The following is a 24,179-nucleotide window of genomic DNA, read 5'->3' as shown; positions in this document are numbered from 1 at the left end:
GAGAATCGGCGCGTCATCATATAAGGGACCTAGCACCAAATGAGAAGACACAATAGAGGTAGAGGTTAAGTCGTTAGAAATCATAGTGGCCTCACATGCCCTATCAACTACCTCACTCTCTCTATGTGGTGGTTCACTCATTCCCTCACAATAGGTGCACTCAAACTCACATATGGTGGAGTCACTCTTCTCAATCAAGAGGTGGGGGTTGTGGCTCTCCTCACATGGGAATTGTGGAAACACATCATATATGGGGCTAGTGGTGAAGTCACTCTCACTCTCAATATGGTGGAAAAAGTTACTCAAGTCATCATGCGTCGCCGTGGTTGAGGTGACATACTCAACCATCTCATCGCCGTCGCCATGGATGAAGGCCGAAGATGGAACATCATCACTCTCGCCTCCTAAGATGGGAGCATCATCCTTGCTCGCCACCATGTCGCTCACCTCCAAAGCTTGGTCTTTGAAGGTCTCCGTAGTTGAACTCGTCGCCGCACTGTCTTGAAAAAGAGTCATAGGAGACTTGGCATCATCAATGCCACAAAGAGGGATGGCGGTGAAGTCGAACTTGGGAGCATCGTCTTGGAGCTCGTCGGGCTTGGACATCATGGTGGTACTAGCCTCATGCTCGTCGTGTTGGAGCTTGGTCTTCGAGAAGTGTGCTTGGGGTGGAGAAGCCTTGGCCTTCATGAGTTCTTGTTCGGCCTTGAGAGCACCAATGTAGTTGTCGTCGAGGGACTTGTAGTTCTCGAGGAAGATAGGCTTGGAGATGTCGTTGTTCAATCCCATCATGAAGTGGAACTTCATTGACATGGGGTCATCCATGCCGGCACGTCGCAAGGCATGCTTCATCTCCTTGAAGTACTCATCGATGGAGTTGGATCCTTGGATGGTGTTCTCCAATTGGCGTGGAAGTTGTTCCGTGTAGGTTGGAGGCACGAACTCTTGCCTCAAACCTCTCTTCGTCTTGCGCCAACTCATGTCGTAGCTCTCCAAAGGTGCATGAAGCCACCATGTGGACGCGTAGTCGTGGAAGTTTCTTGAGGCGCACTTCACTTGATCTTCGGGATGGACTTGATGTATCTTGAGGAAGTCGTCCATCAAACGCTCCCACTCAAGATACTCCTCGGGTTCTAGAGTCCCATAGAAAGGAATCTCGTGGTTGGTGTCGAGGTCGTAGTAGCTCAAGGGAGTAGTGGACTTGAGCTCGTGGAGTAGGCGAAGATGTCGTACGTCCGAAGGCAAAGATGCCTTGAAGTCACTTGGTGAAGATGCCAAAGGTATTGAAGAAGTCGTAGCCTTGTAGTCGATGTTGCTGTACTGTATGGCCCGTGCGCACGGAGGGGCTGGAGGCCGTGTGCACGAGGGTCGAGGGCCCGTGTGCACAGGGGTGGCAGAGAAGCCAACTCTCGTCCAGTAGGTCACTCTTCATGGTCTTGTCGATGTCGATGCTTGTGTGTACTTGCCGCAGATGGTAGCACGGAAGTCTTTGCACTTGAGCGTCTTCTCGAAGATGAGGAGGACCGCTTGCGGTTCTTGATGAGGGCCTTGAGCTCCTCCATTTGCTTGTCCATCTTGGCATCGATGACGTTCTTGATAGCATCGAACTCGTTGTCGTGGTTGTAGACCGGAGGTGAAATGCCTTGCCTATCCATCACAAAACTCGAGCAAAGGTGAGTAGGAAATGAGATAAACAATACCAAGCTACCTTTTCCCAAAGTTGAGGATGTATCTTGTATCACTGAATGTGAGATGAAAGAATAGTGGAATTGGTACCGGACATGTTCACTCACACCTATCAAGTAAAGCTTAAGGAGGAGCTTGGTGAGGATAGTGGCACAAAATTTTTATGCAAAATGTTAGCAAGAGTCAATAATGTTGGAAAATATTCACAAATTCGCAAAGTGAAACAAGTATACCAATAGCAATATGTGGCACACGAAAACACACACAGATAGATAAATGGGGTCGTGCAACCAAGGAATGAGCACAAAATGTGGAATCCACGGAAAACGCTCGTGTTGCACAACTCAAGAGAGACGCTAGCACGATTGCTCAATAGGCGGATACGACACTTGTGCACAACCTATAAGATGCAAAATGTATGAGCTTTCTATCCCACGTATGCTATGTGTATGATGTTCCCTTTGTTCTTCTCAAGGTGATCCAAGATGATCGGATATGACAATCTTATGCACAATGTGGTATGATGCTATGGCTCTCGCTTACAAGATCTTTGCTCTCTTTTCTTTTGCTTAAAAGCTTATTCTCTTTTTTTATGGCCACTATGCGAAATGCACAAACCAAGATAGCAATTGTGTATATGCGGGAACAATCTTGTCACACAAGAGATGATATGATGATACCAATATGACATGGTATGTATGCAATGGAAGGTGTAGATCACTAATGTGCACAAGTAATGTTGCCGGCAATACTCAAATGGCTAGTCTCGATAGGCAAGTGACGCAAAAGGGGTTAGGGGTTATCAATGGAATTGCAAGGGGAATGTACAATGGTGTCGTCGAGGTTACCGTCCTTGAAGATGGTGAGTGGCGGTGTTCTCAATGTAGATACCAAGATGATGGAGACTCGTCCCTAAGTAGCTGAAACACCTTAGGAAACGGTAAAAAACCGTGAACTCAAAATCTCACGGACACAAGTCAAATGGTGGTAGCGGAGATGGCAATGTGGAAGTGGTGGTGATGGATGATGAAGAAGCAACCGTCCCTAAGTAGCCGAAACACCTTAGGAGACTCAAGTCACCACTCAAACAACCACAAATGCTAAATGGAGCAAAATGGGTTAGGTTGCGGAAGGATATGGTGGATTTTGCGGATGGTATGGTGGAAGGATTATGCAAAGATGCCAAAATGTGAAAATTTTTATGGAGTCAAATGGTGATGGAACCTATCTAGGTGGATGGGGGATGTCAATAGCTACTCAACAAGGTAAAGAACGCGACAATCGGACTCCGGATGTGGAAGTTATGGCCGAAATGGTGAAGTGCACGCGGCTGCTGTAGGGGGGGCCGTGCGCACGGGGTCTAGGGCCTGTGGGAACGGGGTGCCGTGCGCACGGTACACAACCCGAGGGCACGGGGTCACCTGGGACACGCGAGTGTGGCGGATTTCTGCCCGATCTGGGCTCCAAATGGATGGATCTCTTTGCTTTGGTGTAGCTGGGGTGTATGGGGGTGGTATGGGAGGGTGGGAGGTCGAAGGGACAGCGGCCGAAGCGCACTGGAAGGGTCATGCGCACGGGGTCTGTCTGGCCCGTGTGCATGGGGTCCCGTGTGCACGGGGTCCCGATGGCCCGTGTGCACGGGGTGCTCTGTGAGCGGATGAACTGCTCCGGATCCGTGGGTAAATTCGAAATTGGGGTCTAAATCGAAGGACGGAAGGTAGGGGAAGGTGGAGGAAAGCTAGATCCACTTGAAATCAAGCAAATCCATGGATCAAATCCAACAAAACATCATCCAAACAAACAAATCACAAAAAAATGCGGCTATTTTTGGTGGGGAATTTTCGAATTTAGGACGAAATCAACAAAACTAGGCTAGAAAACAAAGAGGGGGGCTCCAATTTCGTGAGAAACCTTGGCTCATGATACCAAAATGGTGTAGGGTGGAACCCTAAGTGGAGATCTTTCATGAATTGGAGGGGGAATCCCCAAGAACAAGATGAACACAAGAGGGAAAACAAGAGGAACACTTAAGAACAAGTCCAATCACACATCCACTAGACAATCAAACACATAAGACCCACAGGGTACATGAACAATCAAAGGGAAATAAGATACATGGTACAGTTCATCCCAAATCCTATGAAGGAGACGAGGGCTTGATGATCTAGATAGATCCTTCCCACAAGGGGTCTTTATCCACTAGGGATCTTCTCCAATGGAGGCCTTGAACTCCAATGGAGTGTCTCTCTCTCAAGAGGAATCCCACAAGGGGAGATACATGAGCTAAGCTCTAGTGTTTAGATATATTCATAGCTACGTCTAAATGGAGGAGATGGAGGAGTATATATAGTCCTAGGCAAAGAGATGGATAAGTGGGGGCGAAATGGTAAAACAAGGGCAAAGCCTGCAGCATCACACAGGGGCCCCGTGTGCACGGGGTAAGTGGAGCCCATGCGCATGGGGTATCTAGAGACCTGACGCAAGGGCCCATGCGCACGGGGTCCGTGAGGCCCGTGGGCACGGTACACGCCGTGGGCACGGGGACTTCAGGACCGCTAGCCTGGGAGGCCTGTGGGCATGGGGTCCGAGGGGCCCGTGCGCACGGGGTTGCCTGGGAGCTGCTGCATTCTTCTTGGCGCTTCCTTCCCCGCTTCCAGGCTTCCCTCTTGGATGGTGTAGATGTTCTCTTATTCTTGGACTCCTCCTTGATGAATGTGTAGCTCCACTTACATCTATGTATGCATACGAGAGAGGGGTCAAGTAGTATACCATCCTCGAGAAGTACAAGTGGACACGTGTAAAGGAGATGATTCACCTTTGTATGTATGAAGTAGGTGTGGCACGTGTCACTTGCCAAATGGAATCTTGACATGGTGATGTCCATAGGATGCCCCACATCAAGACCACATGGTAGAAACAATCAGTATACTCCTGTTCATAAGGATAAAAATATTACTTTGCTTCCTATGACTCCTGATTCCATTTTGAAAGATGATATTAATAGAGCTAATAAAGTAAAACAGGAGAAAAATAAGAGTGAAAATCAGATTGTGGCAAAAGAATTTGAGCAACAAATGAAGCCTAATAATAAACCATCTAGTGTTGTTTCTGAAATTAAATTGAAAAGTGCATGTTTACTTGCCACCAAATCTGATATTGATGATCTAGATTTTAGCAAATATGTTTGCTATGCTTTTGTGTGCAAAGAGGCATTATTTTCATTCGAGGACGTGCCTTCCTCTTTGCCCCCTGCTGTCACTAACATTTTGCAGGAGTTCGCTGACGTCTTTCCACAAGACGTGCCACCGGGATTACCACCTATTAGAGGGATTGAGCATCAAATTGACTGAATTCCCGGTGCATCATTACCTAACTGCGCACCATACCGTACCAATCCAGAGGAGACGAAGGAGATTATGCGTCAAGTACAAGAACTGCTCGACAAAGGTTATATACGCGAATCCCTTAGTCCTTGTGCTGTTCCTATCATTTTAGTGCCGAAAAAGGATGGTACATCGCGTATGTGCGTTGATTGTAGAGGCATTAATAATATTACTATTCGTTATCATCATCCTATTCCTAGGCTAGATGATATGCTTGATGAATTGAGTGGCTCTACAATATTCTCCAAAGTTGATTTGCGTAGTGGATACCATCAAATTCGTATGAAATTGGGAGATGAATGGAAAACAACATTTAAAACTAAGTTTTGATTATATGAGTGGTTAGTCATGCCTTTTGGGTTAACTAATGCACCTAGTACTTTCATGAGATTAATGAACAAACTTTTACTAGCTTTCATTGGACGATTTGTGGTAGTTTACTTTTATGACATATTGATTTATAGCAAATCTTTGGAGGAACATTTGGAACATTTACGTGTTGTTTTTATTGCTCTACGTGATGCATGTTTGTTTGGTAACCTTGGAAAGTGCACCTTTTGCACCGACCGAGTATCTTTTCTTGGCTATGTTGTTACTCCATAGGGAATTCAAGTTGATAAAGCCAAGATTGAAGCTATTGAGAGTTGGTCGCAGCACAAAACGATCACACAAGTGAGGAGTTTCCTTGGCCTCACTGGATTCTATAGGCATTTGTGAGAGATTTCAGCACCATTGCTGCACCTCTCAACGATCTTACAAACAAGGATGTGCCTTTTGTTTGGGGTAGCGCACAGGAAGAAGCCTTCACGGTATTGAAAGATAAGTTGACACATGCTCCTTTACTCCAACTTCATGATTTTAATAAGACTTTTGAGCTTGAATGTGATGCTAGTGGAATTGGATTAGGAGGTGTGTTATTACAAGATGGCAAACCTGCTGCATACTTTTTTCAAAAATTGAGTGGGCCTAGTCTGAACTATTCTACTTATGATAAACAATTTTATGCTCTTGTTCGCACCTTAGAAACATGGCAACATTATTTATGGCCCAAAGAATTTGTTATAGATTCTGATCATGAATCTTTGAAACACATTCAAAGTCAAGCAAAACTGAACCGTAGACATGCTAAATGGGTTTAATTCATTGAGACTTTCCCTTATGTCATTAAACACAAGAAGGGTAAAGAAAATGTTATTGCTGATGCTTTGTCTCGTCGTTATACTATGCTTTCACAAGTTGACTTTAAAATATTTGGTTTGGAGACCATCAAAGATCAATATGTGCATGATGCCAAATTTAAAGATGTATTGCGGAATTGTAAGGAAGGGAGAACATGGAACAAGTTCGTTCTTAATGATGGATTTATGTTTCGTGCTAACAAGCTATGCATTCCAGCTAGCTCTGTTCGTCTTTTATTATTGCAGGAGGCGCATGGAGGAGGATTAATGGGACACTTTGGCGTCAAGAAGACGAAGGATATACTTGCTACACATTTCTTTTGGCCAAAGATGAGACGGGATGTTGAGCGTTTTGTTGCTCACTGCACTACATGTCAAAAAGCTAAGTCACGACTCAATCCTCATGGTTTATATATGCCTTTGCATGTACCTAGTGTTCCTTGGGAGGATATATCTATGGACTTTGTTTTAGGTTTACCTCGAACAAAGAAGGGGAGGGATAGCATATTTGTTGTCGTGGATAGGTTCTCGAAAATGGCACACTTTATACCATGTCATAAAAGCGATGATGTTGTTAATGTTGCTGATTTGTTCTTTCGTGAAATTATTCGCTTGCATGGTGTGCCAAATACTATTGTTTCAGATCGTGATACTAAATTTCTTTGCCACTTTTGTAGATGTTTATGGGCTATGTTTGGGACTAAACTACTTTTTAGTACTAGTTGTCACCACCAAACTGATGGACAAACTGAAGTAGTCAATAGAACATTGTCTACTATGCCTAGGGCTGTTTTGAAGAATAAGAAGAAAAATGTGGGAAGAATGCTTGCCTCATATTGAATTTTCTTATAATCGTTCATTGCATTCTACTACTAAGATGTGCCCTTTTGAAATTGTGTATGGTTTCCTACCTCGTGCACCTATTGATTTGTTGCCTCTTCCATCTTCGGAGAAGTTTAATTTTGATGCTAAAGAACATGCTGAATTGATTTTAAAAATGCATGAGTTAACTAAGGAAAACATTGAGCATATGAATGCTAAATAGAAAACATGTTGTGTTTGCACCTAGAGATCTTGTTTGGTTACATTTGCGTAAGGATAGATTTCCTAATTTGCACAAATCAAAGATAATGCCATGTGTTGATGGTCCTTTTAAGGTGTTAGAGAAAATAAATGATAATGCATATAAACTTGAGCTGCCTGCAAATTTTGGGGTTAGTCCCACTTTTAACATTGCAGATTTGAAGCCTTATTTGGGTGAGGAAGATGAGCTTTCATCGAGGACGACTTCATTTCAAGAAGGGGAGGATGATGAGGACATCAATACCATTGTTACACCTACAGCCCCTGGTGCTATACATACTGGACCAATTACCAGAGCTCGCACACGCCAATTGAATTATCAGGTACTTTTGTTTCTTGGTAACGATTCTAATGTTCATGAGAATATGATGGTGCCTAAATTGGATACATTTGTTTTGCTTACAAATGAAGGTCCTAGCTTGTACAAGAAAGATGAACCGTGGATCAAGTTCAAGGATGGAGATGATGGCATGCGCAAGGGGGTCAAGAACGGAGTTACAAGTGATGATTTCAGGACTTTGAAGCCACCATAAGGAGTGCATGAAGCCTTGGACGAAATATACAAGATGCCACGTCATAAATTTTGTCCAAAGGCTATTTTAGGTGTTGCGTCACCTTATTATTGGGCCAGGCCCATGTATTTTCGAAATACTTAAGTATAGGCTGTTTTTAGAGTCCGTATGTGTGGGGAAACAAGAGTTAGGGTTGGTTTCGGACCCCTCCTCCAAGGGCCACGAAATCCCCCCTCTTCCTCCATATATACAACCCTTAGGGCATTGTTTTGACTTTGGGTTTTGTTTAGATAGGTGGTGGTTCTGATAGGTGGTGCTATCGTACATCCACATTGATGGAGACTTCAACCCACGAAGGGTAACGGTTGCGCGAGTCCACGGAGGGCTCCACCCACGAAGGGTCCACGAAGAAGCAACCTTGTCTATACCACCATGGCCATCTCCCACGAAGGACTTGCCTCACTAGGGTAGATCTTCACGAAGTAGGCGATCTCCTTGCCCGTACAAACTCCTTGGTTCAACTCCACAATCTTGACGGAGGCTCCCAAGTGACACCTAACCAATGTAAGAGACATCACTCTCCAAAAGGTAATAGACGGTGTGTTGATGATGAACTGCTTGCTCTTGTGCTTCAAATGATAGTCTCACCAACACTCGGCTCTCTCTCATAGTATTGGATTTGGTGGAAAGAGGGTTTGAGTGGAAAGAAACTTGGGGAAGGCTAGAGATCAAGATTTATGTGGTTGGAATGGAATATCTTGACCACAACACAAGTGTAGGTGGTTCTCTCTCAGAAAATATGTGTTGGAAGTGTAGGCATGTTCTGATGGCTCTCTCCATGAATGAAGAGTGGGTGGAGGGGTATATATAGCCTCCACACAAAATCTAACCGTTACACACAAATCACCAAACTCGGTGGGACCAAATCATGAAACTCGGTCGACAGATTTAGTTCAAAATGTGAACGTTAGGATTTTCAGTGGGACCGATTCCATTAGGGTTAGGGCATAACGTAATCTCGATGAGACCGATTACACAAATTCGGTGGGACCGATTTTGGTAATAGGCAAACAGAGAGTTGGTCAAGCAAACTCGATGGGACCGATTCACCCATCTCGGTTAGACTGAAACATTATGAAGGGGAAACAGAGAGTTTGCATTGCAATCTCAGTGGGACCCATCGCTCATCTCGGTTGGACCGAAACGTTATGAAGGGAAATAGAGAGGTTGCAATCCCATCTCGGTGAGACCGAGATCCCTATCGGTGAGACTGAAACAACCAGGGTTTGTGGCAGTGGCTATGTCAAGTGAACTCGATGGAGCCGGGTGGGAAATTTCGGTGGGGCCGAGTTTGACTTTTGGTTTGGAACATATGTGGATATGAGGAAGTAGTTGAGGGTTTTGGAGCATATCACTAAGCCCCTTGAGCAAGCAAGCCATTAAGCAACACCTCATCCCCTTTTAATAGTATTGGCTTTCCTGTGGACTCAATGTGATCTTGGATCACTAAAATAGAAAATGTAGAGTCCTGAGCTTTGAGCTTGAGCCAACATGTCTTCTTAGTATTTTGAGGGATCCACTTTTGATGAGGACATCAATACCATTGTTACACCCATAGCCCCTGCTTCTATACATACTGGACCAATTACTAGAGCTCGCGCACACCAATTGAATTACCAGGTACTTTTGTTTCTTGGTAACGATTCTAATGTTCATGAGAATATGATGCTGCCTAAATTGGATACATTTGTTTTGCTTACAAATGAAGGTCCTAGCTTGGACAAGAAAGATGAACCTTGGATCAAGTTCAAGCATGGAGATGATGGCATGCGCAAGGGGGTCAAGAACAGAGTTACAAGTGATGATTTCAGGACTTTGAAGCCACCATAAGGAGTGCATGAAGCCTTGGACGAAATATACAAGATGCCACTTCATAAATTTCGTCCAGAGGCTATTTTAGGTGCTGCGTTACCTTATTATTGAGCCAGGCCCATGTATTTTCGAAATACTTAAGTATAGGCTGTTTTTAGAGTCCGTATGTGTGGGGAAACAAGAGTTAGGGTTGGTTTCGGACCCCTCCTCCAACAGCCACGAAATCCCCCCCTCTTCCTCCATATATACAGCCCTTAGGGCGTCGTTTTGACTTTGGGTTTTGTTTAGAATAAAAGTTCGCCATAGCTGCAACTTCGTGTACTTCGTTTGTGTCCAACGACCAGACCAAGACGTCACAGAACCCCACATTCATCAATAAAGCTTTCCTCTTATATTCGCAATATCCAGATTGCAATTTCAATTTCTTGCTTGTTCTTCATTGCTTGCGGGAAATAGACCCTCTTATGTAGGGTGGGACCCTAATCAGCCGATCTTTTACGAAAGGAGCGGATCCCGTGAAGAACACGAGGAACACAAAGAGGGGAACGAGGGAAAACACAAGGGGGAACACGAGAGGAACACTCAAACTAACAAGAACAAGTCACACATGGGCTAGATCCTTGAGTACATGAAGTAAGATACACGATCCACGATCAACTAGGGACAATACAAAAGGGTAACCGGTTCTTCTCCGTGAGGAGGTCTTGATGTTCTTCCCTAAAGAGGGGTCTTGAATACGCTTGGGGGATCTTCTCCGGTGGAGGCTCGAATCTCCGAGGAGAAGGTAACCAAGTGAATGAGCAAAGCTCTCACACAAAATATGAGCTAATCCTTTGCTAACCCTTGTACGGAGCTAAGGGACAAGTATATATAGTCCAAGGGGTAAGTTGGGGGGATACATGGGGTGAAACCCCTGTCGCTGCACGTAGGCAGGGCGGTTGTACAGGTCATGGGGGCGGTTGTACCGCTGGGAGCTCAGGTACTGGTTCTTGGAGGCGTTTCTGGATGTGCTCGGCGGTTGTACCGGTGCCAGGGGTGGATGTACCGGTCAGGTGGTTGTTGCAGGGATAAACATGTGTTGTACCGGCCTTGCACCGCTTGATGTCAAAAGCTTGACCGGTAGTCGACTAGTGGTCCAGCGGTTGTACCACCCAGGCGGTAGTTGGGTGGTGCATGGGCGGTTGTTCCGGGACTTCTGGGCTGGGATGATGTTCTTCATTCTCTTTATGTCCTTCTCGCATCATGACTTCTCCTTGGTTGCTTACATGGCACCTAAGCACACAAAGCATCTCTGTTTAAGGTAGTAGCCATGTCTCAAGTTGGTAAAAGGGAAGTTCAACAAGGAGAGAGTTAACCTCGTTCTCAATGGCTCTCGCACGGGCTCTTGTCATTGGTCAAAGTGGTGTCGTGGGAGATGTAGGTAGGTCCATGGGGATGACCTTGGGATGCTCTGCATCATCTCCCCTCCCTTGGGGAAGATCCGTCCTCGGATCGAATTCTTCATCACCATGGAAAGGCGAGAGGTCATTGACATTGAAGATATCGCTCACGTTGTACTTGTCACGGGGGAGGTCGATCTTGTAAGCGTTGTCGTTGTAGCGTGCGAGCACCTTGAAGGGTCCGTCCGCTCGTGGTCGAAGTTTGGACTTGCGTTCTTGGGGAAAGCGGTCCTTGCGAAGGTGTAGCCACACGAGGTCTCCAATGTTGAATATCATAGGGTGCTTGTTGACGTTGAGCTTGGTCGCAAGGCGTTGTACTTGGCGCTCGATGGTGTTTCTTGTATCTTCATGAACCTTCTTGAGATGGGTCGCTCATGCACTTGCGTCCAAATTGATTCGCTCTTGGAGTGGTAGAGGTAGAATATCCAATGATGACAAAGGGTTGAATCCGTAGACGACCTTGAAAGGGGACTTGCCGGTTGTTGAGTGTCTTGCTCGGTTGTAGGCGAACTCGGCGATGGGTAGACACTCCTCCCACTCCTTGATGTTCTTCTTGATGAGTACTCGAAGTAGAGCGGAGAGTGTGCGGTTTGTCATCTCCGTTTGGCCGTTGGTTTGAGAATGGTACGCCGTGGAGAATAGTAGCTTGATTCCGAGGTTGGCACATAGGGTCTTCCAAAAGTAGCTAAGGAACTTGTAGTCACGGTCCGAGACGATGGTCTTTGGCACACCATGGAGACGCAATATTTCCCTACAAAAGAGATTAGCAACATGTGAAGCATCGTCTATCTTGTTGCAAGGAATAAAATGTGCCATTTTTGAGAAACGGTCCACAACGACAAATATGGAATCTTTCCCATTTCGAGTCCTAGGCAAACCAAGTACAAAGTCCATGCTAATGTCTTCCCATGGTTGGTATGGAATTGGTAGAGGCATATAGAGGCCATGAGATTGAGCTTTGGACTTAGCTTTGCGACATGTAGAACATCGGTTGGTGAAACGATTGACGTCCCGAAACATCTTGGGCCAAAAGTAGTTCTTCGAGAGCGTGGCGAACGTCTTGTTGCGGCCGAAATGTCCCATTAAGCCTCCTCCATGCGATTCCTGCAAAAGCAACAAACAAAGAGATGACTCGTGGATGTAAAGTTTGTTAGCTCTCATAAGATAGCCATGTTTGATGTAATAGCGTTCCCAAGATGTATTCGACAAACACTTGGCATAAGGAGTAGCAAAAGTTGCATCATGCTCATACAAGTCTTTGATATGGTCGAAGCCAATGACATCTAACTCAAGTTGCGTGACAAGCATCCATATGCGGGAAAGAGCATCCGCTACGATGTTTTCTTTACCCTTGATGTACTTGATGACATAAGGAAAAGACTCAATAAATTCACTCCATTAAGCATGACGCTTGTTCAACTTGGTTTGACCCTTAATATACTTGAGGGTCTCATGATCGTCATGAATGATAAACTCATGGGGACGAAGGTAATGTTCCCATTCATGCAAAACGCGGACTAAAGCATATAGCTCTTTGTCATAGATGGGGTAATTGAGTTGCTCTGCGGAAAGTTTCTCACTAAAGTAAGCTATGGGGCGCTTCTCTTGCGTTAACACACATCCTATGCCATTACCACTAGCATCGCAATGAATTTCAAAAGGTTTGTCGAAGTTGGGTAAAGCAAGCACGGGAGCATGAGTGAGCAAATTCTTAAGCTCATTGAATGCGGTATCTTGGGATGGTCCCCAAACAAAAGGTGCATTCTTCTTGCTCAAAGCATGCAAAGGCGAAGCAATGGTGCTAAAATCCTTCACAAAGCGACGATAGAAACCCGCAAGGCCAAGAAAACTACACACTTGATGCAAGTTGGTTGGTTGCGGCCAAGTCTTAATAGCATTGATCTTGGACTCATCAACATGAACACCCTTATAAGAAACAACAAAACCCAAGAAAATGAGCTTATCAACACCAAAAATACATTTCTCCATATTAGCATAGAGGCGCTCTTTTCTAAGAGTTTGCAAAATGGTGCGGACATGGGTGACATGCTCTTTGATAGATTTGCTAAACACAAGAATGTCATCAAAGTAGACCACAACAAATATACCAATGTAAGGGCGAAAGACATGATTCATAAGGCGCATAAAAGTGCCCGGTGCTTCCGAAAGACCCATGGGCATGACTAACCACTCATACAAACCAAACTTGGTTTTGAAGGCGGTTTTCCATTCATCACTATCTTGTATGCGGATTTGATAGTAACCACTCTTAAGATCAATTTTGGAAAATATAGTGGCACCGCTAAGCTCATCAAGCATATCATCTAGGCGTGGAATGGGATACCTATAGCGAACGGTGATAGCATTGATAGGTCTACAATCGGAGCACATGCGAAAACTACCATCATGTTTTGGCACAAGAATGACCGGAATGGCACAAGGGCTCAAACTTTCACGCACATGTCCGTGGTCCATGAGATGCTTTACTTGCCTTTGTATTTCTTTTGTTTCGTCGGGGTTGACACGGTATGGAGCTTTGTTCGGAAGAGGTGCTCCGGGGATGAGGTCGATTTGGTGCTCAATGCCTCATAGAGGAGGTAGACCCGGAGGTAGCTCATCGGGGAAAACATCTTGAAATTCCTGCAAAAGAGAAGACAACACTAGAGGAAGAGTGTGAGAAGTGTTAGTTTGTCGTGCATTGTCCTTGCACACGAGGACGTAGTGTAGGACACTAGATGGGTTCTCACACACTTCTCTTATCTCATGTTTGGTGGCAAATAGAACTAGGTTCTTGTTTTCGCTCATTGTGGAGGCACTCAATTTTGGCTTGTGGCGCTCACTCTCTTTTTGGTGGCTCGCTTTCTCACTATGATCTCCACGATGGGTGGCTTGCTTGTCGGCGATCACTTGACTTGGAGACATTGGATGGAGGACGTACTCCTTGCCCTTCATCTTGAAGATGTAGAGGTTCATTCGGCCGTTGTGGACACCTCCTCTATCGAATTGCCAAGGCTGTCCTAGGAGAAGATGACAAACGGTCATAGGAACGGCGTCGCACTCCAAGGTGTCTTTGTAGGCGCCGATTTTGAAGGAGACTTGTACTCGGTGCTCGACTTGGATGGTGCCGGAGTCACTAAGACATTGAACTTTGTTGGATGTGGATTCTTCGTCTTGGGCAATTGGAGCTTGGAGCAAAGTTCTTCACTTGCGAGATTATGACAACTCCCTCCATCGATGATGACCTTGACGGATCGTCCATTGATGCCGGCCTTGGTGTGGAATATGTGGCATCATTGGTTTTCTTCTTGGTGATGTTGGAGAGTCAAGACTTTGGAGACAACAAGTGCGGGGCTTGAGTCTTCATCGCAAAAGACTTGTTCTTCTTCATTGTTCACCTGGCGGTGCATGGCGACTTGCTCAAGGGCTTCCATTTCTCCTTCACTCATGGAGTCATAAGTGCCATCGTCGTTGAAGACCAAGGTTCGCTTGTTGGTGCACTCGTAGGACTTGTGGCCTCGGCCTCCGCAAGTGAAACACTTGAAGGAACTCGTCTTGACGGTCTCACCGGTTGGGGTTGATGATGATGAAGCTCTCGGCTTGAAGTTGCTAGTAGGAGGATGGCTTGTAGTTGACGAAGCTTTCTTGGAAGTTGACTTGTCGATGTTGGAAGTAGAAGGTCTTGTAGTCGGTGTTGGAGTCGTTGAAGCTTGGTTGTTGGAGAAGCCGTAGGACTTGGATGAGAACTTGGCATACTTCAAATCATCTTGCACTTGGTGTTCCTCTTTGGTAGCTTGGTGCACTAGCTCGATGAGATTTGAGTATGGTTGGAAGTCGGCGATCTTCTTGATGGCATGATTGAGTCCATTCAAGAAATGTGCCATTGTTTGCTCATCATCTTCCATGACATTGGCTCTTATCATTGAAATCTCCATCTCCTTGTAATATTCTTCAACGGTCTTTGTTCCTTGCTTGAGTTGTTCGAGTTTCTTGAAGAGGTCGCGGTTGTAGTTGGTAGGTACGACGCATGCTCTCATGACATCCGTCATTTGTGCCCAAGTAGTGATGGGTGGTTCACCTCTTGCCTCTCGGTGCTCTATGATTTGTTCCCACCAAATGAGCACATAGTCTTGGAACTCAAGGGATGCCATTGCGATCTTCTTCTCTTCGTTATAATTGTGCAAACGAAAGATCTTGTCAATCTTCAATGCCCATGAAAGGTACTCTTCGGGATCGTTTCTTCCGTTGAACTTGTGCATGGTGAACTTGAGTTTGCCATAGCGTTGCTCTTCATTGTGTTGGGGTCGGGGATGAGGACGCCCATGTTGTTGATGATTGTGCAACTCGTGGTGCTCTTGGCGCGGAGGGTTGTTATCGTCATGTTGTTCTTGTCGTGGAGGATCTCCATTGTCTTCATGCTCTTGATTGACTTGTTGTTCTTGGCGAGCTTGTGGAGGAGCTTGTCGAGCTCGAGGAGGAACTTGACGATGCACGCGAGCTTGAAATCTTCGTTCTTGAATTTCTTCACGAAGTGCTTCCTCTTGTTCACGGGCTTGTCGGCTTCGGTCGGCAAGAGATCGACTCGAATCGCGTAGAGCTTGTTGCGCCGCAAGTGCTTGAGCGTCACGGAGTTGTTGTTCTTGAAGTTGTGCCTCGGCATCTTGGGCATTTTGGTGTAGACGTGCTCACTCTTCCTCTTCATGTTGGCGTTGTCGTTGCCGTTCTCGTGCAAGCGCAAAGGCCTCTTGAGTTTGACGTTGTCAGCGCTCTTGAGAGTCGGTGTCTCGTAGGGGATTGAGGCTTGCTTGATGGTCGGTGCGCGCGGCTCGGCGAAGAGTGTTTGATGTCGGTGTACTTGAGCCGGAGAGGGTGAAGTCGGAGTGGCGGCTTCAACGGCTCCTTCTTGAAGTGGAAGACGAGCGGTTGAGCAACAAAGCACGAATTTCGTCCATCCTGGCATCATTCTCTTGCTTGTGATCATCGAGCTTGTGGTCGAAGTACTCCCTTGTACGCTGCTCGAAAAGTCGCAAGTCTGCGGCAAGGTTGTCGATGCGTTCACTCATAGCTTGTTGCTCTTGATGCAAAGCACGTTGTGCACCAAAGAGGTGACTCTTGGTGATGAAGGAGTTCATGTCGTCGTCTTGCTCCATGAAGAGTGGGTTTGTAGAAGTACTTGGCCTATCCATCATTGCAAGACAAATGTGAGTGGTAGAAAGAGAAGAACGAGTACCAAATGTACCTTGACCGAAGTTGAAAGTGGATCGAGGATCACTCCAATGTAGGACAAGGAAATAGCACAATTGGTACGAGTTCTTGTCGGTTTCTCACATCTACACAAGTAAAAGCTTTTGGTGGAGCTTGGTTAGGATGGTGGCACAAAATTTGATGCAATTGTAAGTGAGCTTCAATAATATTGGAAAAGATTCGCAAGATGCAATGTAACAAGTAGACCAAGCATATAAGGTACACAGAAACACACGCGCAAAAAGATAAGTGGGGTTGTGCAACCAAGGGTGAGCCAAAATGTGGAATCCACAAAAATGCTCTTGTTGAACAACACTATAGAGACGCTAGCACGATTGCACAATAGGCAGATACAAGAACTTGTGCACAACCTACTTAGCAAAAATGCAACGACTTCTATCCCAAATATTTTGTATGCAAGGTGTTGCTATGATATGATCCAAGACAATCTTAATGTTGTCAGATGCTATGGTTCTTGCTTAAAAGCTCTTTTCTTATCTTTTCTATTTGCTTAAAAGCTTGTTTGGCTCTTTGATGTTTGAGCTCTTTTCTCATGCAATGCTTGACGAACCAAGATAGCAAATGAGTATGTGATGACAACTTTGTGACACAAGAGATGATACCAATATATGCAACAATGATGTATGTATGCTATGGGGAGTATGATCACTAATGTGCACAAGTCTCGTTGCCGGCAATACTCAAAGGCTAGTCTCGATGGGTAAGTACCGCAAAGGAGTAAGGCTATGATGGCTATTAATGTAATGGCAAGAATGATGTATTACAATACCAAGATGAATTTACCGTTCTTGCTTCGGTATGGTGTCAAAATGGTGGCACAAATACCAAGTTGTAGTCGAGGTTGTCGTTGTTGATGACGTGTCCGTGGCGAAGATGAGCGGCGATGATGTCGATGTCGAACCGTACCTAAATAGGCGAAACACAAAAGGATACGATACCGCGACTCAAATTCTCAAACCTCGAAGTGGCAACACGTGTCGGAGTGCGAAACGGGCACAATGGTGGTATTTTGCGGAAGTGGTGATGGTGTATAAGTGGTGGACGCAAAGATGCCAATCGGTTTTGACTGAAACTGGGTGGGGCGGTAGTACCGCTTGGTACTTTAGCGGTAGTTCCACTCGTGGGGACGGTAGTACCGCAGGGGTCGGGAAGATCGCAAGATCCTGGATCGGGGTGGTTTTTGGGGCGGAAAAGGATGATTTCGAGGTCAAAATTCGAGCGATTTCATGGAGGGAAGGTGGAGAAAAATTGGGGAGATGCTAGTTCCACTTGAAACCAAGCAAATACACGGATCAAATCCAACAAAACATTAACACACCAACAAATCACAAAAAAAATTGGGGCTATTTTTGGTGGGGAATTTCTGAAGGGAAAACTTTGTTTTTGCCACTCTAGCTTTTGCCAATTTTGCTTACGCCACTCTAGAATTTGACATCTCACTTTTGCCACTCTTTGATTTTGCCAATACATCGCAAATGCCATTCTGTGGCAAAATCGATAATTTTTCATTTCACTTTTGCCACTCTTAGCTTTTGACAATGTATCACAATTGGCACTCTGAAAATTTTGCTTTTGCCACTGAATGGCAAAAGTGATATATTGTCAAAAGATAAGAGTGGCAAAAGTGAGATGTCAAATTCGAGAGTGGCATAAGCAAAATTGGCAAAAGCTAGAGTGGCAAAAACAAAGTTTTCCCTCCTCTGAATTAGGACGAAAAACAACGGGGAGGCTCTAAAATCGTGGTCAACGTGGCTCATGATACCAAGATGATGTAGGGTAGAACCCTAGTGGCCCGATCTTTCATGAAAGGAGCGGAATCCCGCGAAGAACATGAGGAACACAAAGGGGAAAACGAGAGAAACACAAGGGGAAACGAAGAGGAACGCTCAAACCAATATGAATAAGTCACACATGTGCTAGATCCTCGGGTACATAAAGTAAGATACACGATCCACGATCAACTAGGGACGATACACAGTAACCGGTCTTCTCCGCGAGGAGGTCTTGATGTTATTCCCTAAATAGGGGTCTTGAATCCGCTTGGGGGATCGTCTCCGGTGGAGGCTCGAATCTTCGTGGAGAAGGTATCCAAGTGGATGAGCAAAGCTCTCACACAAATATGAGATAATCCTTTGCTAACCCTAGTACGGAGCTAAGGGACAAGTATATATAGTCCAAGGGGTAAGTTGGGCGGATACATGGGGTGAAACCCCTGTCGCTGCGCGTAGGTAGGGCGGTTGTACCGGTCATGGGGGCGGTTGTACCACTGGGAGCTCAGGTACTGGTTCCTAGAGGCATTTCCGGATGTGCTCAGCGGTTGTACCGGTGCCTGGAGCAGTTGTACCTGTCAGGTGGTTATTGCAGGGATAAACCGGTGTTGTACCGGCCTTGCACCACTTGATGTCGGAAGCTTGACCGGTAGTTGACCGGTGGTCGAGCAGTTGTACCGCCCAGGCGGTAGTTGGGCGGTGCATGGGCGGTTGTTCCAGGACTTCTGAGCTGGGATGATGTTCTTCATGCTCTTGATGTCTTTCTTGCATCATGACTTCTCCTTGGTTGCTTACATGGTACCTAAGCACACAAAGCATCTCCGTTTGAGGTAGTAGCCATGTCTCAAGTGGGTAAAAGGGAAGTTCAACAAGGAGAGAGTTAACCTCGTTCTCAATGGCTCTTGCACGGGCTCTTGTCATTGGTCCAAGTGGTATCGTGGGAGATGTAGGTAGGTCCATGGGGATGACCTTGGGATGCTCCGCATCGTGTGGTCACCCTCCCCCCTGAAGAAGCCGCCGACTGGGGTTCCGATAAAAAGCAGGTCGGCATTGATCTCCCGAGGTGGTGCTCCTGCCCTGACGCCGGCCGGTGCCGCCGCGGGCCCAACTACTGCCCCCTCGTCTACTCCTGAGACCTGTGCGCCCGCGCCCCAGGCTGTGAAGCCTTCGGGCTTCGCACTCTAGAAGAGGCCGAGGGACTACGCCGTCGTGGACCAGTAAGTGCTTTGCCCTAATTTTGTCCTTGCTCCTGCTGCCGCTTCTTTACGCCTTTCCTTGCTCTGCCAGGCCAATGTTGGCGGCAAAGAAGAAGAAAGAGGGAGCGCCTACGCCTTCTGGGACCCAGCAGCCCACCACTGTCGTGCCTCCTCCAGCGCAAAAGGGTGGCGACGGCGCCCATGTTTCTCCAGCTCGGTCATCCTCGCAAGGCCCGGTGGAGCAGCCTCAGGAGAAGGCGACCTCCACAGCCATGGCGGCTCCGGGGGCGCCCATCCCCAGCTCGCCCGTCGATGTTCCAAAGGTTCAGGAGCCCCGAGTTTCTTCTTTTGCCGCCACTAGCGCGTAGGCCACGGCGATGACGCTGCCTCCTCCTCCTCCCATCATGCCACTGGCCCGCGACCCTACTGCTTCGCCTGACGCCCTAGAGGAGGTTTTTTCTATGCTGACCCGGCTTAGGGGCGACCTCCAAAGCCCCGACCGCCGCCTGGCGTCAGGACGCCTGGAGCTGATTTCGGGGTGGCTGCGTTCCAACGTGTCCATCCGGGCGGCGTGGAGCCATGTCGTAGGGGCTTCCAAGGAAGGGGAGCGGGTCGTTGGTCTGGCCGCTGCTGCCCGTGACGTAGCGCTGAAGGATGCCGATGCTGCCTGGGAACGCTGCCGGTCGCTGGAGGCCGAGCTGGAGACCATGCGCAATGAGCGCGTGGCCGAGGCTCGCGATCGCAAGGCGGAGGAGGAGAAGATGAAGGACCGAGAAACGCGGTCGCCGGTCGTGACACCGAGCTGGAGCAGTCGGCGAGGGCACAGGCCGCGGAATGCAGCCGTCTGGAGAAGCTGGAGAAGAAGGTGGAGGCGGATAAGACTCAGCTGGAAGCCAAGGCAAAGGTTCTGGCTAAGGATCGCGCGGCCTTCATGTCTCCCGAGAAGAGGTCCCGCAATGCACTTCAAGAGCTCTACGAGAAGGGCTTGGAGAAGTCGTTGGTGACTGATGACGAGGGCCCCTCCCAGCTGCTCCCTCATCTTGTCACGACGCCCGAGGGCGTCGTCCACGGGACGGGCACGAGGGCGTCGTCCACGGGATCGGCCCCATGGTGGAGGGGGAAGGCCGCGCGCTCTCCTCCTTCGCTCTGCTGCGCGTCTTCAGCCACCTCCATCTTCACGACCCGGATGCCGATCTTGGCGAGCTGCTCGAGCCCGTGGAGGAAGGGCACTGCGCAGCTGCTGCCGCAGCTGTGAAGGGCCACGTGGAGGCCTGTTGAAGAAGTTGCATGCTGTCGATCCTACACCTCCAACTGACGGTGTCATTGATCCTAAACCTCTGGCTGATGGTGTCATCGATCCGGCGATCGCGGTTGATGACACTGGCAATGGCGATGCTACCGACAGGGAGACGCTCCCTGGCGATAGCGCTCGGGGCTGGAGAGGAGGCTTGTTGGTGAGCGGTGGCGCTGCTTCCTGTTTTATCTTCCCGCGAACTTTCCTATGATATGCAACGTGCCTCGTGGAGGCGTCAAAACTTCTGTTCGGTGTTTGAAGAACAATATGTTTTGTAATATTTTGCTAATCTTCCATGATTTCCTACCCGTCTGCTTGATGTTCTACGTCGGCGGGGCCGAGCCGCGCACGTACCTCAGCCACCGTTGGGTCGTATGGATCACTAGGACGGAGCCAAGGGGTGAGGGGCTACATGGCCAGTTAGGCTCCTGAGTAGTGATGCTCAGTAGTCCCCCTTGACACGCAAACGGCCTACGGGGAGGAGATTCGAAAGTAGGCCTTAGCGTTCTACGTCGGCAGGGCCCAGCTGCGCGCGTACCTCAGCCGCCATTGGGCCGTCCGGATCACAAGGACAGGGCCAAGTGGTGAGGGGCTACGTGTCCAGTTAGGCTCCTGAGTCACGATGCTCAAGAGTCCTCCTTGACGCGCAAACGGCCTACGGGGAGGAGATGCGAAAGTAGGCCTTAGCGTTCTACGTCGGCAGGGCCCAGCCGCGTGCATACCTCAGCCGCCGTTGGGCCATCCAGATCACCAGGATGGGGCCAAGGGGTGAGGGGCTACGTGGCCAGTTAGGCTCCCAAGTCGCAATGCTCAGGAGTCCCCCTTGATGTCCAAATGACCTTCATACCTTTTCCTTTGCCGATGCTCCACTAGGGAGGGACGCGTGACGACCAGGTCCGAGGGACCTGGCAGGGTGGCGTACGCTCGGGCATGACCCGAGCAAGGGGAAGTGTTGCGACGAGGCTGGACACTATGTTCAGAGGCTCCCTGAGGTTGGTACGGCCATGGGGCCGCCCTCAGTTGTTTATCACCAGCGCGGAGTGTAGCGCTTCCGCACTTGTACGGGCATAGCCGCTCCTCGACCGCGTCGACTACCACCACAGAGCATGGTGCTTCCACTGGTGCGTGGGTGAGGGCTCCCTCTGAGTGGAGCCCCCAGAGCGTGTACAGCCACGCCCTAACACGCGGCTTGCACGGCAAGGCCAGACGAGGTATGTCTGGGAACTCGTGAGCCAGCGCGGGACTCACGAGGCCCTACCTCAAGGCGGGTTGCGCCTGGTCTTGATTCTTGACGGCTGCGGTGGCCCTGCGAGATGGTTAGGCAAGCTGCGCTGGACGAATCTCCTAAGGTGATCACATGAGAAGGCCAAGCACCAACGACCCCAGGAGGTGACGTGAACGGGGCTAGCCCGCCAGACAGAGCTCAGTCATTGGGTTTATCGACTCCCAGGGACGGACCCGAGCATAGACGCCGTGCCTAGTCTTCTCATGCAAAGAATTCTGAAGAAAGACGACCGACGCGCGGCTCCCGTGGTGGCAAGGCACCGGGTTGCGCGCCCTGGCCTGTCTGTCCGCGATTAGCTCATGCGAGAATAAGGCACCAAGGGCCATGGGAGGTGACATACATGGGAGTGGGCTCGCGAGCCAGAGCTCAGCCTCTTGGGTTCGGCGTCGCTGCAAGGATGGACCCGAGCACAGACACCGCTCCAGTCCTTAGTCATGAGGCGGTCGTGGGCGGGCTTGCAAGGGCGTGCAACGTTCATGGTATCGAAGTAACAGACATGCAGGTGATAACCATAAGGTAATCCATGCAAGGGGGCAAGCTAGTTCAGATAGATGCAAGAATGATACATGCCACTGGGACGGACCCGAGCGGCCTGGGGATGATGCAGCCCGTGAGGCGCTCCCAACAGAGTAAGCTAAAGATGCAAAAGGATACATGTTGCAGGGACAGGCCTGTGCAACTTGGGGATAATGCTGCCCGAGGGGCGCCCCCAACTGAATGGACTGGAAAGAATCAACTGATACCGCTGCTGGAGAGGTGTTGGGGTAGCCGAAGATGCATGCTGAAGAAGCTGCCCCTCACGAACCGCCAAGGCCCTGAGCCTCAGGAGACCCAGGGGGGCCAAGTGGCTCCAAAAGAACTGTCGCCACCTCCGCCAGGGCAGCGTGGTGCCTAGCCTCCTGAGCCGCTAGAACGCTCTGCAGGTGGCGCTGGAAGGTGACAGCCGCGTTCGGCAGGCCGAAAGGCATGCGAACGTAGCTATGAGGAGGACCCTCGCACCGTCCAACACTCGATGGCCAGAGGTGCCCCTGAGATGCGGCCCCGTTGAGCCCTAGAATGTTGACGCAGATGCGCAGCCCGCCGTCCTCACCAGGATGGGGAGCTGCGCCAAGTGGTGGGCGGCAGTCGCCGCGTATGGTCCTTGCCTCTTGAAGCTCCTGGGTTGCCTTGCTGATGAACTCCTGAGCACTAGGCGCTCCATACCTTGTGCCCTATTGAGGGAAACATGCAGCGAAGCACGCCTCCACGTGGTGCCAGAGTGCCTCCCTCGTGACGTTGGAAAGGTCTGAAGCCCTCCATAAGAGAGCCCCCGAGCCCATCCTGAGGAGTGCGTCGGGCATGCCTTCCTATGCGAGGGAAGGAGGCACCCCAGCTGCGAGCACAGATCCTGAGGTGGCACCGCTAGAAATGCCGCTTTCCTAAGGCCCTTGGTGGAGTAGCTTATTCTTCTTGGGGTTGTCCTCATGATGAGGACATCAATACCATTGTTACACCCACAGCCCCTACTGTTACATATACTGGACCATTTTCCCCCCCCCAGCCCGTTCTGTTACATATACTGGACCAATTACTAGAGCTCGCGCACGCCAATTAAATTACCAGGTACTTTCGTTTCTTGGTAATGATTCTAATGTTCATGAGATTATGATGCTGCCTAAATTGGATACATTTGTTTTGCTTACAAATGAAGGTCCTAGCTTGGAGAAGGATGAACATTGGAGCAAGAACACGAATGGAGTTGATGGCATGCGCAAGGGGATCAAGAACGGAGTTACAAGTGATGATTTCAGGACTTTGAAGCCGCCATAAGGAGTGCATGAAGCCTTGGACGAAATATACAAGATGCCACTTCATAATATTCGTCCATAGGCTATTCTAGGTGCTGCGTCACCTTATTAATGGGCCAGGCCCATGTAATTTCGAAATACTTAAGTATAGGCTATTTTTAGAGTCCGTATGTGTGGGGAAACAAGAGTTAGGGTTGGTTTTGGACCCCACCCTCAAGGGCCACGAAATTCCCCTCTCTTCCTCCATATATACAGCCCTTAGGGCGTCGTTTAGACTTTGGGTTTTGTTTAGATTAAAAGTTCGCCATAGCTGCAACTTCTCGTATTCGTTTGTGTCCAACGACCAGACCAAGACGTCACAGAACCCCACCTTGATCAATAAAGCTTTCATCTTATATTCGCAATATCCAGATTGCAATCTCAGTTTCTTGCT

This window comes from Triticum urartu, chromosome 4, assembly GCF_003073215.2.
Source record: "Triticum urartu cultivar G1812 chromosome 4, Tu2.1, whole genome shotgun sequence".
NCBI lineage: Eukaryota > Viridiplantae > Streptophyta > Magnoliopsida > Poales > Poaceae > Triticum > Triticum urartu.
The sequence above is the reverse complement of the archived record's forward strand: the minus strand, read 5'-3'. Positions refer to the sequence as shown.